Here is a 14,836-nt window from a genome sequence, read left to right as displayed (position 1 = left end):
ATAGTAGTTTTTGTGTAAAGTTGCTCATAACCAAATAAATAAACGACAGGGGTAAATACATACCCTTGGCGAAGGTTTTGGCGAAGGCATTAGAAGACATTCATACGAGTCATACCCAATAATAAATTTATATGAAATAAGTGATCCGTATAAGCATGTAAGTCACACAATGTATGGAAGAAACTCACTCACTCACTCTCTCTCTCTCTCTAACCACAGTTGCTGATCTAGATTGGATGGGCTGAAACACTACTCTCCGGATCTGCTCTCAAGAGTATCATCACTATTGTTGCCTTTCTCACAACCGGCAACGTCCTGATTCTACGTTGAAGAGTCGGAGGAGAGGCTGAATCCCATTCTTCTTTTCTTAGAATGTTTCCTCAGCGTATCTTGGGAATGGCGCTGTTGGAATACCTTTTATAAAAGGGGACAGCGTCGGCATTAGTTTGTTTCTTGGTGTTGTCTTGCGTTCTCTTTTTATTCCTTTATTCTAAATATATTTTTTATTAGATGAATGATTTTCGATTACTTTTCAATTTTTTTTTAAACAATGAGTTTGTTCTAATATATATCCGCTTAAAACAAAAAACATTTCTTGTTCTGACTCTCTTCCTATACTATAATAAATGCTTTTACTCGTTACTTTAAAAAATTCATCACATTGCTTTTCTGATTACAGAAATAGCTGTTCCAACTTTTGAAATCTATTACTTGGATCTCTTGTTAGAATTATATTTAAACTTCGCTGAATCTTCCTAATTTATGTCGTAATCTTAGGCGATTCCAGGCATTGAAGCAATACCAATTCATAAATTATCGAATTGCGATGTTTTTGTAAACTATTACAATGACAAATTCTTAAATCAATAATCAAAATAACAAAGCTTAGCTAACAAGAGCCATTGTTGGCGCTGACAACGAACAAAACTATTTGTTTTTAAGCGAGGAAAAGACCGGACCTTTCCTGTCTTCCACCCTGTTTATTATTTCGCAAACAACTTTCAAGTATTATTTGACTGCTAAAAACCCTCAACACAGGATGGATATAATCGAGTCTTACACCAGAGAAGCGCTGTTTGGAGAAAAATTTTGGCGTCATGGGGAATAGGAGTAACGTTACGGTGTCATGGGGAATAGGAGAAATGTTACGGTGTCATGGGAAATAGGAGTAACGTTACGGCGTCATGGGGAATAGGAGCAATGTTACGGCGTCATGGGGAATAGGAGTAACGTTACGGCGTCATGGGGAATAGGAGCAACGTTACGGCGTCATGGGGAATAGGAGCAACGTTACGGCGTCATGGGGAATAGGAGTAACGTTACGGCGTCATGGGGAATAGAAGCAACGTTACGGCATCATGGGGAATAGGAGTAACGTTGCGTTGTCATGGGGAATAGGTGCAACGTTATGGTGTCATGGGGATAGGAGCAACGTTATGACATCATGGGGAATAAGAGCAACGTTATGGCGTCATAGGGAATAAGAGTAACGTTACGGCGTCATGGGGAATATAAGTAATGTTATGGCGTCATGGGGAATAAGAGTATCGTTACGGCATTATGGGGAATAGGAGTAACGTTATGACACCATAGGGAATAGGAGTAACGTTATAACGTCATGGGGAATAGGAGTAACCTTATGGCGTCAGGGGGAATAGGAATAACATTATGCCATCATGGGGAATAGGAGTGACGTTATGGCGTCATGGGGAATAGGAGTGACGTTATGGCATCATGGGGAATAGGAGTGACATTATTGTGTCATGAGGAACAGGAGTGAAGTTATGGTGTATTGAGGAAGAAGAATAACATTATGGTGTCATAGGGAATAGGAATAACATTATGGCATCATAGGGAATAGGAAGGACGTTATGGCGTCATGGAGAATATGAATGACGTTATGGTGTCAAGGGGAATGAGAGCGGCATTATGGTATCATGGGGAATAGGAGTGACATTATAGCATCATGGGGAACAGGAGTGACGTTACAGCTTCCTGGAGAACAGGAGTGATGTTATGGTGTCATGGGGAATAAGAGTGACATTATGGCGTCATGAGGAATAGGAATGATGTTATGGTGTCATAAGGAATAGAAATAACAGTATGGTGTCACGGGGAATAGGAGTGACGTTATGGCATCATGGGAAATAGGAGCAACGTTATGGCGTCATGGGGAATGGGAGCGACGTTATGGCGTCATGGGTAATAGGAGCGACGTTATGGCGTCATGGGGAATAGGAGTGACATTATCGTGACATGTGGAATAGGAGTGACGTTACGGCGTCATGGGTAATAGGAGAGACGTTATGGCGTCCTGGGGAATAGGAGTGACGTTATGGCATCATGGGAAATAGGAGTGACGTCATAGCATCATGAGAAATGGGAAAAATGTCATGGTTTCATGGGAATAGGAGTGAAGTTATGGTGTCATGAGGAATAGGAATAACATTATGGTGTCATGGAGAATAGAAATAACATCATGGCATCATGGGGAATAGGGGTGACGTTATGACGTCATGGGGAATAGGTGTGACGTTATGGCGTCATGGTTAATAGGAACGATGTTATCTCGTCATGGGGAATAGGAGTGACGTTATGGCGTCATGGGCAATAGGAGTGACGTCATAGCGTCATGAGAAATAGGAAAAGTTTTATGGTTTCATGGGGAATAGAAGTGACGTTATGGCGTCATGTGGAATAGGAGGGACCTTATGATGTCATGAGGAATAGGAGGGATGTTATGGCGTCATGGGAAATATGAATGACGTTATGGTGTCATAGGGAATAGGAGTGACGTTATGGAGTCATGGGCAATAGGAGTGACGTCATAGCGTCATGAGAAATAGGAAAAGTTTTATGGTTTCATGGGGAATAGAAGTGACGTTATGGCGTCATGGGGAATAGGAGGGACCTTATGATGTCATGAGGAATAGGAGGGATGTTATGGCGTCATGGGAAATATGAATGACGTTATGGTGTCATAGGGAATAAGAGTGATGTTATGGCAGCATGGGGAAAAGGAGTGATGTTACAGCATCATGGGGAATAGGAGTGATGTTATGGCGTCATGAAGAATAGGAATAACATTATATTGTCATGGGGAATAGGAATTACATTATGGCGTCATTAAGAATAAAAGTGATGTTATGGTGTCATTACGAATAGGAGTAACGTTATGGCTTCATGGGGAATAGGAATAATATTATGGTGTCATGGGGAATAGGAGTAACGTTACGGTGTCATTGGGAATAGACGTAACATTACGGTGTCATGGGGAATAGGAGTAACGTTATGGCGTCATGGGGAATAGGAGTAACTTTATGGTGTCATGGGGAATAGGTAACGTTATGGCGTCATGGGGAATAGGAGTACCATTATGGCATCATGGGGAGTAAGAGTAAAGTTATGGCATCATGGGCAATGGAGTAACTTTATGGTGTCAAGGGGAATAGGAGTATCTTGAATGCGTCATGAGAAATAGGAGTAACATTTGGCGTCATGAGGAATAGGAATAACATTATGGCACCATGGGGAAAAGGAGTAACCTTATAGCATCATGGGGAACAGGAGTAATTTTATGGCGTCATAGGGAATAGGAGTATCGTTACGGTGTCATGGGGAATAGGAGTAACGTTATGACACCATAGGGAATTGGAGTAATGTTATAAAGTCATGGGGAATGGAAGTAAATTTATGGCGTCAAGAGGAATAGGAATAACATTATGGCCTCAAGGAGAATAGGAGTAATGTTATGGCATCATGCGGAATAGGACTGACATTATGGCGTCATGGGGAATAGGAGTTACGTTATGGCATCATGGGGAATAGGAGTGACCTTTTTGTGTCATGGGGAATAAGAGTAATGTTATGGCATCATGAGGAAGAAGAATAACATTATTGTGTCATGGGGAATATGAAAAACATTATGGTGTCATGGGGAATAGGAGTGACGTTATGGCATCATGGGGAATAGGAGGGACGTTATGGCGTCATGCGGAATAGGAGGGACGTTATGGGGTCATGGGGAATATGAAGGACCTTATGGTGTCATGGGGAATAGGAGTGATGTTATGGCATCATGGAGAATAGGAGTGACAGTACGGCGTCATGCGAAATAGGAGTGACGTTATGGCTTCATGGGGAATAGGAGCGACTTATTGGCATCATGGGGAATAGGAGGGACGTTATGGCGTCATGGGGAATAGGAGTGACGTTACAGCGTCATGAGGAATAAAAGTGACATTATGGTGTCATGGAGAATAGAAGTGATGTTATGGTGTCATGAGTAATAGATATACCATTATGGTGTCATGGGGAATAGGAATAACATTATGGCGTCATGGGGAATAGGAGTGATATTATGGCATCAGGGGGAATAGGAGTGACGTTATGGCGTCAAGGGGAATAGGAGTGACGTTTTGGCGTCATGGGGAATAGGAAAAACATTATGGTTTCATGGGGAAAAGGAATAACATCAAGGAGTAATGGGAAATAGGAGTAACGTTATGGCGCCATGGGGAATAGGAGTGACGTTATGGTGTCATGAGGAATAGGAGTGATGTTATGGCGTCATGGGGAATAAAAGTGACGTTAGGGCGTCATGGGGAATAGGAGTGACGTTATAGCATCATGAGGAATAGGAGAGACGCTGTGATGTCATGGGAAATATAAGTGATGTTATGGTGTCATGAGGAATAGGAATAAAATTATGGTGTCATGGGGAATTGGAATAACATTATGGCGTCATGGGGAATAGGAGTGACGTTATGGCTTCATGGGGAACTGGAGTGACGTTATGGCGTCATGGGGAATATGAATGACATTATGGTGTCATGGGGAATAGGAGTGACGTTACGGCATCATGGAGAATAGCAGCGACGTTACAGGGTCATGGGAAATAGGAGTGACTTTATGGCGTCATGGTGAATAGGAATAACGTTATGGCGTCATGGGGAATAAGGAGTGACGTTATGGCGTCATGGGAATAGGAGGGACGTTATGGCATCATGGGGAATATGAAAGACGTTATGGTGTCATGGGGAATAGCAGTGATGTTACGGCATCATGGGGAATAGCAGTGACATTACGGCATCATGGGAAATAGGAGTGACATTATGGCGTCATGGGGAATAGGAGTAACGTTATGGCGTCATGGGGAATAGGAGTGACGTTATAGCGTCATGAGGAATAGGAGTGATGTTATGGTGTCATGGGGAATAGGAGTGACGTTACGGCATCATGGGGAATAGGTGTGACGTTATGGCATCATGGGTTATAGGAGTGACATTATAGCGTCATGAGGAATGGGAGTGACATTATGGTGTCACGGGGAATAGGAGTGACGTTATGGCTTCGTGGGGAATAGGAGCGACACTATGGCATCATGGGGAATAGGAGTAATGTTATGGCTTCATGTGGAATAGTAGTGATGTTATGGCATCATGGGGAATAGGAGTGACGTTATGGCATCATTGGGAATAGAAGTGATGTTATGGTGTCATTTCGAATAGGAGTAACGTTATGGCTTCATGGGGAATAGGAATAATATTATGGTGTCATGGGGAATAGGAGTAACGTTACGGTGTCATTGGGAATAGGAGTAACATTACGGTGTCATGGGGAATAGGTGTGACGTTATGGCATCATGGGTTATAGGAGTGACATTATAGCGTCATGAGGAATAGGAGTGACATTATGGTGTTACGGGGAATAGGAGTGACGTTATGGCTTCGTGGGGAATAGGAGTGACACTATGGCATCATGGGGAATAGGAGTAATGTTATGGCTTCATGTGGAATAGTAGTGATGTTATGGCATCATGGGGAATAGGAGTGACGTTATGGCATCATTGGGAATAGAAGTGATGTTATGGTGTCATTTCGAATAGGAGTAACGTTATGGCTTCATGGGGAATAGGAATAATATTATGGTGTCATGGGGAATAGGAGTAACGTTACGGTGTCATTGGGAATAGGAGTAACATTACGGTGTCATGGGGAATAGGAGTAACGTTATGGCGTCATGGGGAATAGGAGTAACTTTATGGTGCTATGGGGAATAGGAGTAACGTTATGGCGTCATGGGGAATAGGAGTAACATTATGGTGTCATTAGGAACAGAAGTGATGTTATGGCGTCATGGGAATAGGAGTAACATTATGGTGTCATTGGGAATAGGAGTGACGTTTTGGCTTCATGGGGAATAGGAATAACATTATGGTGTCATGGGGAATAGGAGTAACTTTATGGTGTCATGGGGAATAGGAGTAACGTTATGGCGTCATGGGGAATAGGAGTAACATTATGGTGTCATTAGGAACAGAAGTGATGTTATGGCGTCATGGGAATAGGAGTAACGTTATGGTGTCATTGGGAATAGGAGTGACGTTTTGGCTTCATGGGGAATAGGAATAACATTATGGCAGCAGGGGGAATAGGAGTAACATTATGGCTTCATGGGGAATAGGAGTGACGTTATGACATCATTGGGAAAAGGAGTGACGTTATGGCGTCATGGGGAAAAGGAGTGACGTTGTGGCGTCATTGGGAATAGGAGGGACGTTATGGAGTCATTGGGAATAGGAGTGACGTTATGGCTTCATGGGGAATAGGAGTGACGTTATAGCGTCATGAGGAATAGGAGTGACGTTATGGTCTCATGGGGAATAGGAGTGACGTTATGGCTTCATGGGGAATAGGAGTGACGCTATGGCGTCATGGGGAATAAGAGTAATAGTATGGCTTCATGTGGAATAGTAGTGATGTTATGGCATCATGGGGAATAGGAGTGTCGTTATGGCATCATTGGGAATAGAAGTGACGTTATGGCGTCACTTGGAATAAGATTAACATTATGGTGTCATTAAGAATAGGACTGATGTTATGGCGACATGGGGAATAAGAGTGACGTTATGGTGTCATTGGGAATAGGAGTGATGTTATGACGTCATGGGGAAAAGGAGTGACATTATGGCGTCATTGGGAATAGGAGTGACGTTATGGCATCATTGGGAATAGGAGGGACGTTATGGAGTTATGGGGAATAGGAGTAATGTTATGCATCTTGGGGAATAGGAGTGACATTGTGGCATCATTGGGAATAGTAGTGACATGGCGTCATGGGGAATAGGAGTGACATTATGGCGTTATGGGGAATAGGAGTGACGTTATGGTGTCATGGGGAATAGGAGTGACATTATGGCATCATTGGGAATAGGAGTGACGTAATAGCTTCATGGGGAATAGGAATAACATTATGGCGTCATGGGGAATAGGAGTAACGTTATGGCATTATGGGGAATATGAGTGACGTTAGGGTATCAAGGGGGAATAGGAATGACGATATGGCATCATGGGGAATAGGAATAACATTATGGTGTCATGGGGAATAGGAATAACATTATGGCAGCAGGGGGAATAGGAGTAACATTATGGCTTCATGGGGAATAGGAGTGACTTTATGACATCATTGGGAAAAGGAGTGACGTTATGGCGTCATGGGGAAAAGGAGTGACGTTGTGGCGTCATTGGGAATAGGAATAACATTATGGCGTCATGGGGAATAGGAGTAACGTTATGGCATTATGGGGAATATGAGTGACGTTAGGGCATCAAGGGGGAATAGGAATGACGATATGGCATCATGGGGAATAGGAGTGACGTTATGGTGTCATGGGGAATAGGAGTGACATTATGGCATCATTGGGAATTGGAGTGACGTAATAGCTTCATGGGGAATAGGAATAACATTATGGCGTCATGGGGAATAGGAGTAACGTTATGGCATTAAGGGTGATATGAGTGACGTTAGGGTATCAAGGGGGAATAGGAATGACGATATGGCATCATGGGGAATAGGAATAACATTATGGTGTCATGGGGAATAGGACTAACATTATGGCAGCAGGGGGAATAGGAGTAACGTTATGGCTTCATGGGGAATAGGAGTGACGTTATGACATCATTGGGAAAAGGAGTGACGTTATGGCGTCATGGGGAAAAGGAGTGACGTTGTGGCGTCATTGGGAATAGGAGGGACGTTATGGAGTCATGGGGAATAGGAGGAACGTTATGCATAATGAGGAATAGGAGTGACATTGTGGCATCGTTGGGAATAGCAGTGACGTTATGTCATCATGGAGAATAGGAGTGACATTATGGCGATACAGGGAATAGGAGTGATGTTATGGTGTCATGGGAATAGAAGTGATGTTCTGGCATCATTGGGAATAGGAATGACGTAATAGCTTCATGGGGAACAGGAATAACATTATGGCATCATGGGGAAAATGAAAGACGTTATGGTGTCATGGGGAATAGCAGTGATGTTACGGCATCATGGGAAATAGCAGTGACGTTACGGCATCATGGGAAATAGGAGTGACGTTATAGCATCATGGGGAAAAGGAGTAACTTTATGGAGTCATGGGGAATAGGAGTGATGTTATAGCGTCATGAGGAATAGGAGTGACGTTATGGCATCATGGGGAATAGGAGTGACGTTATGGCTTCATGGGGAATAGGGGTGACGTTATAGCGTCATGAGGAATAGGAGTGACGTTATGGTCTCATGGGGAATAGGAGTGACGTTATGGCTTCATGGGGAATAGGAGTGACGCTATGGCGTCATGGGGAATAAGAGTAATAGTATGGCTTCATGTGGAATAGTAGTGATGTTATGGCATCATGGGGAATAGGAGTGTCGTTATGGCATCATTGGGAATAGAAGTAACGTTATGGCGTCACATGGAATAAGATTAACATTATGGTGTCATTAAGAATAGGACTGACGTTATGGCGACATGGGGAATAGGAGTGACGTTATGGTGTCATTGGGAATAGGAGTGATGTTATGATGTCATGGGGAAAAGGAGTGACATTATGGCGTCACTGGGAATAGGAGTGACGTTATGGCGTCATTGGGAATAGGAGGGACGTTATGGAGTTATGGGGAATAGGAGTAATGTTATGCATCTTGGGGAATAGGAGTGACATTGTGGCATCATTGGGAATAGTAGTGACATGGCGTCATGGGGAATAGGAGTGACATTATGGCGTTATGGGGAATAGGAGTGACGTTATGGTGTCATGGGGAATAGGAGTGACATTATGGCATCATTGGGAATAGGAGTGACGTAATAGCTTCATGGGGAATAGGAATAACATTATGGCGTCATGGGGAATAGGAGTAACGTTATGGCATTATGGGGAATATGAGTGACGTTAGGGCATCAAGGGGGAATAGGAATGACGATATGGCATCATGGGGAATAGGAGTGACGTTGTGGCGTCATGGGGAATAAGAGCGACGTCATGGGGAATAAGAGCGACGTCATGGCATCATGGGGAATAAGAGTGATGTAACGGCGTCATGGGGAATAGGAGTGACGTTATGGCGTCATTGGGAATAGGAGTGACGTTATGGCATCATTGGTAATAGGAGTGACGTTATGGCGCCATGAGGAATAGGAGTATAATTTTTGACGTCCTAGGGAATAAGAGTAACGTTTTGCATCACGCAGATAGGAGTAACATTTTGTTGTTATGTGGAATTGCTGTAAAGTTTTGCATCCTGGGGAATAGCAGTAACTTTTTAGCGTCATGGGGAATAATAGTAAAGTTTTGCTTCATGGAGAATTGGAGTACCATTTTGGAGTCATGGGGATAGGGGTATCGTTTTGCATCACGTGTAGTAGAAGTAATGTTTTGCATAATGGGGAATAGGAGTAACATTTTGCATCATGGGAAATAGGAGTAACATTTTGCATCAATGGGAAATAGGAGTAACATTTTGGCATCATGGGGAATAGGAGTAACGTTATGCATTATGGGAAATAGGAATAATATTTTGGCGTAATGGGAGAATAAGAGGAATATTTGAGCATCATGGGTAATAGAAGCAACGTTTTGGCACCATGGCAAAAAAGACGGAACGTTTTGGTGTTATGTGGAATATAAGTAATGTTTTGGTGTCATGGGGAATAGGAGTAAAGTTTAGGTGTCATGGAAAATAGTAATAACGTTTTGGTATCATGGGGAATAGGGTGAATACTTTGGCGTCATATAGAATAGAAGTACTATTTTGGTGCCATGGGGAATAGTAGTACCATTTTGGTGTGGCGGGGAATAGGAATATCGCTTTTGTGTCATACTAATAAGAGTAGCTTCGTGGTGTTAAGGAATTAGGAGTACCTTCTTGGTGTCAAGGAGATTAGGAGTATCTTGTTGGTGTTTAGGGGATTATGAGTAACTTGTTGGTGTAATTGGGATTACGAGTAGCTTGTTGGTGTCATAGGGATTAGGAGTAACTGGTTAGTGTCATGGGAATTAGGAATATTTTATCGGCGTTGTGAAGATTAGGAGTGATTTATCGGTGTCGTAGGGACTAGTAGTAACTTGGTGGTGTAATTGGGACTAGCAGTAACTTGGTGGTGTAATTGGGACTAGTAGTAACTTGGTGGTGTAATTGGGACTAGGAGTCACTTGTTGGTGTAATTGGGATTAGGAGTAACTTAGTGGTGTAACTGGGACTAGGAGTAACTTAGTGGTGTAATTGGGACTAGGAGTCACTTGTTGGTGTAATTGGGATTAGTAGTAACTTGGTGGTGTAATTGGGACTAGTAGTAACTTGGTGGTGTAATTGGGACTAGGAGTCACTTGTTGGTGTAATTGGGATTAGGAGTAACTTAGTGGTGTAACTGGGACTAGGAGTAACTTAGTGGTGTAATTGGGACTAGGAGTCACTTGTTGGTGTAATTGGGACTAGTAGTAACTTGGTGGTGTAATAGGGACTAGTAGTAACTTGGTGGTGTAATTGGGACTAGTAGTAACTTGGTGGTGTAATTAGGACTAGGAGTAACTTGTTGGTGTAATTGGGACTAGTAGTAACTTGGTGGTGTAATTGGGACTAGGAGTAACTTAGTGGTGTAATTGGTACTAGTAGTAACTTGGTGGTGTAATTGGGACTAGGAGTCACTTGTTGGTGTAATTGGGACTAGTAGTAACTTGGTGGTGTAATAGGGACTAGTAGTAACTTGGTGGTGTAATTGGGAGTAGGAGTAACTTAGTGGTGTAATTGGGACTAGGAGTAACTTGTTGGTGTAATTGGGACTAGTAGTAACTTGGTGGTGTAATAGGGACAAGTAGTAACTTGTTGGTGTAATTGAGACTAGTAATAACTTGGGGGTGTAATAGGGACTAGTAGTAACTTGGTGGTGTAATTGGGACTAGGAGTAACTTAGTGGTGTAATTGGAACTAGGAGTCACTTGTTGGTGTAATTGGGACTAGTAGTAACTTGGTGGTGTAATAGGGACTAGTAGTAACTTGTTGGTGTAATTGGGACTAGTAGTAACTTGGTGGTGTAATTGGGACTAGGAGTAACTTAGTGGTGTAATTGGGACTAGGAGTCACTTGTTGGTGTAATTGGGACTAGTAGTAACTTGGTGGTGTAATAGGGACTAGTAGTAACTTGGTGGTGTAATTGGGAGTAGGAGTAACTTAGTGGTGTAATTGGGACTAGGAGTCACTTGTTGGTGTAATTGGGACTAGTAGTAACTTGGTGGTGTAATAGGGACTAGTAGTAACTTGGTGGTATAATTGGGACTAGTAGTAACTTGGTGGTGTAATTGGGACTAGGAGTCACTTGTTGGTGTAATTGGGACTAGTAATAACTTGGTGGTGTAATTGGGACTAGTAGTAACTTGGTGGTGTAATTGGGACTAGGAGTCACTTGTTGGTGTAATTGGGATTAGGAGTAACTTAGTGGTGTAACTGGGACTAGGAGTAACTTAGTGGTGTAATTGGGACTAGGAGTCACTTGTTGGTGTAATTGGGATTAGTAGTAACTTGGTGGTGTAATAGAGACTAGTAGTAACTTGGTGGTGTAATTGGGACTAGGAGTCACTTGTTGGTGTAATTGGGATTAGGAGTAACTTAGTGCTGTAACTGGGACTAGGAGTAACTTAGTGGTGTAATTGGGACTAGGAGTAACTTGTTGGTGTAATTGGGACTAGTAGTAACTTGGTGGTGTAATAGGGACTAGGAGTAACTTGTTGGTGTAATTGGGACTAGTAATAACTTGGTGGTGTAATAGGGACTAGTAGTAACTTGGTGGTGTAATTGGGACTAGGAGTAACTTAGTGGTGTAATTGGGACTAGTAGTAACTTGGTGGTGTAATTGGGACTAGGAGTCACTTGTTGGTGTAATTGGGACTAGTAGTAACTTGGTGGTGTAATAGGGACTAGTAGTAACTTGGTGGTGTAATTGGGAGTAGGAGTAACTTAGTGGTGTAATTGGGACTAGGAGTCACTTGTTGGTGTAATTGGGACTAGTAGTAACTTGGTGGTGTAATAGGGACTAGTAGTAACTTGGTGGTGTAATTGGGAGTAGGAGTAACTTAGTGGTGTAATTGGGACTAGGAGTCACTTGTTGGTGTAATTGGGACTAGTAGTAACTTGGTGGTGTAATAGGGACTAGTAGTAACTTGGTGGTATAATTGGGACTAGTAGTAACTTGGTGGTGTAATTGGGACTAGGAGTCACTTGTTGGTGTAATTGGGACTAGTAATAACTTGGTGGTGTAATTGGGACTAGTAGTAACTTGGTGGTGTAATTGGGACTAGGAGTCACTTGTTGGTGTAATTGGGATTAGGAGTAACTTAGTGGTGTAACTGGGACTAGGAGTAACTTAGTGGTGTAATTGGGACTAGGAGTCACTTGTTGGTGTAATTGGGATTAGTAGTAACTTGGTGGTGTAATAGAGACTAGTAGTAACTTGGTGGTGTAATTGGGACTAGGAGTCACTTGTTGGTGTAATTGGGATTAGGAGTAACTTAGTGCTGTAACTGGGACTAGGAGTAACTTAGTGGTGTAATTGGGACTAGGAGTAACTTGTTGGTGTAATTGGGACTAGTAGTAACTTGGTGGTGTAATAGGGACTAGGAGTAACTTGTTGGTGTAATTGGGACTAGTAATAACTTGGTGGTGTAATAGGGACTAGTAGTAACTTGGTGGTGTAATTGGGACTAGGAGTAACTTAGTGGTGTAATTGGGACTAGTAGTAACTTGGTGGTGTAATTGGGACTAGGAGTCACTTGTTGGTGTAATTGGGACTAGTAGTAACTTGGTGGTGTAATAGGGACTAGTAGTAACTTGGTGGTGTAATTGGGAGTAGGAGTAACTTTGTGGTGTAATTGGGACTAGGAGTAACTTGTTGGTGTAATTGGGACTAGTAGTAACTTGGTGGTGTAATAGGGACTATTAGTAACTTGTTGGTGTAATTGGGACTAGTAATAACTTGGTGGTGTAATAGGGACTAGTAGTAACATGGTGGTGTAATTGGGACTAGTAGTAACTTGGTGGTGTAATAGGGACTAGTAGTAACTTGTTGGTGTAATTGGGACTAGTAATAACTTGGTGGTGTAATAGGGACTAGTAGTAACTTGGTGGTGTAATTGGGACTAGTAATAACTTGGTGGTGTAATAGGGACTAGTAGTAACTTGGTGGTGTAATTGGGACTAGGAGTAACTTAGTGGTGTAATTGGGACTAGGAGTCACTTGTTGGTGTAATTGGGACTAGCAGTAACTTGGTGGTGTAATAGGGACTAGTAGTAACTTGGTGGTGTAATTGGGACTGGGAGTAACTTGGTGGTGTAATTGGGACTAGGAGTAACCTGTTGGTGTAATTGGGACTAGGAGTAACTTAGTGGTGTAATTGGGACTAGGAGTCACTTGTTGGTGTAATTGGGACTAGCAGTAACTTGGTGGTGTAATAGGGACTAGTAGTAACTTGGTGGTGTAATTGGGACTAGTAGTAACTTGGTGGTGTAATTGGGACTAGCAGTAACTTGGTGGTGTAATTGGGACTAGGAGTAACTTGTTGGTGTAATTGGGACTAGCAGTAACTTGGTGGTGTAATTGGGACTAGGAGTAACTTGTTGGTGTAATTGGGACTAGTAATAACTTGGTGGTGTAATAGGGAATAGTAGTAACTTGGTGGTGTAATTGGGACTAGGAGTAACTTAGTGGTGTAATTGGGACTAGGAGTCACTTGTTGGTGCCATAAGGATAAAGAGTAACTTGTTGGTATCATGGGGATTACGAGTAACTTGTTGGTGTGATCAAGATTAGGAGTGGCTTGTAGGTGTCATGGGGATTAGGAGAAGCTTGTTGGTGTCATGGGGATTAGTAGTAACTGGTTAGTGTCATAGGGATTAGGAGTAACTTGGTGTAATCAAGATTAGGAGTAGCTTGTAGGTGTCATGGGGATTAGGAGTAACTTGTTGGGGTCATAGGGATTAGGGTTACTTGTTAGTGTCCTGGGGAGTGGGAGGAATGTGTATTTAATGGGGATTAGGAGAAACATCAATGTATCATGGAGAATAGGAAATGCCGATTTCATGTTAGTGAATAAATTCCTTACTAAAGTTGTAAATTAGACGAAATCTTATCACAAATCATTCATATACTTATGTTCCGAGTTCAACTAATACCCGAGTTTCTTACTTATATTCAGTGTTAAGCTCAAATTTCATACACTTTATTTTCCCAATTCTGTTATAAAAAACAAGCTGATTCCACTATCAAAACATGAGCTTCACGAGCTGTATATTCCATTTTGTTCGTATACTTTTCCCCTGATCTACATCGGTTTGTGGTCATGTTTAGTTGGGTATTTTTTCCATCCAAAATAAGCCAACAGTCGAGCCTACTTTCCACTTTCTAAACCACACCATCTTCCCAACCAAACGTCCCTTTTCAATTTAAATTAGGGTGGGTTCACTGGTTCTTTACTCAGACCCGGTGAATGGATTCCCTCTACCTATATACCAACCTTTT

General features: G+C 42.4%; 1 protein-coding gene across 2 annotated transcripts in view; it reads right to left on the bottom strand.

The window, feature by feature from the left end:
* Positions 1–14,836, bottom strand: part of LOC137625000 (cilia- and flagella-associated protein 45-like) — a 40,284-nt gene that overhangs the window by 24,907 nt on the left and 541 nt on the right. The window lies entirely within an intron of this gene.

Source organism: Palaemon carinicauda, chromosome 31, assembly GCF_036898095.1.
Source record: "Palaemon carinicauda isolate YSFRI2023 chromosome 31, ASM3689809v2, whole genome shotgun sequence".
NCBI classification, from domain to species: Eukaryota; Metazoa; Arthropoda; class Malacostraca; order Decapoda; family Palaemonidae; genus Palaemon; species Palaemon carinicauda.
This window is presented reverse-complemented; position numbering and strand designations above follow the sequence as displayed.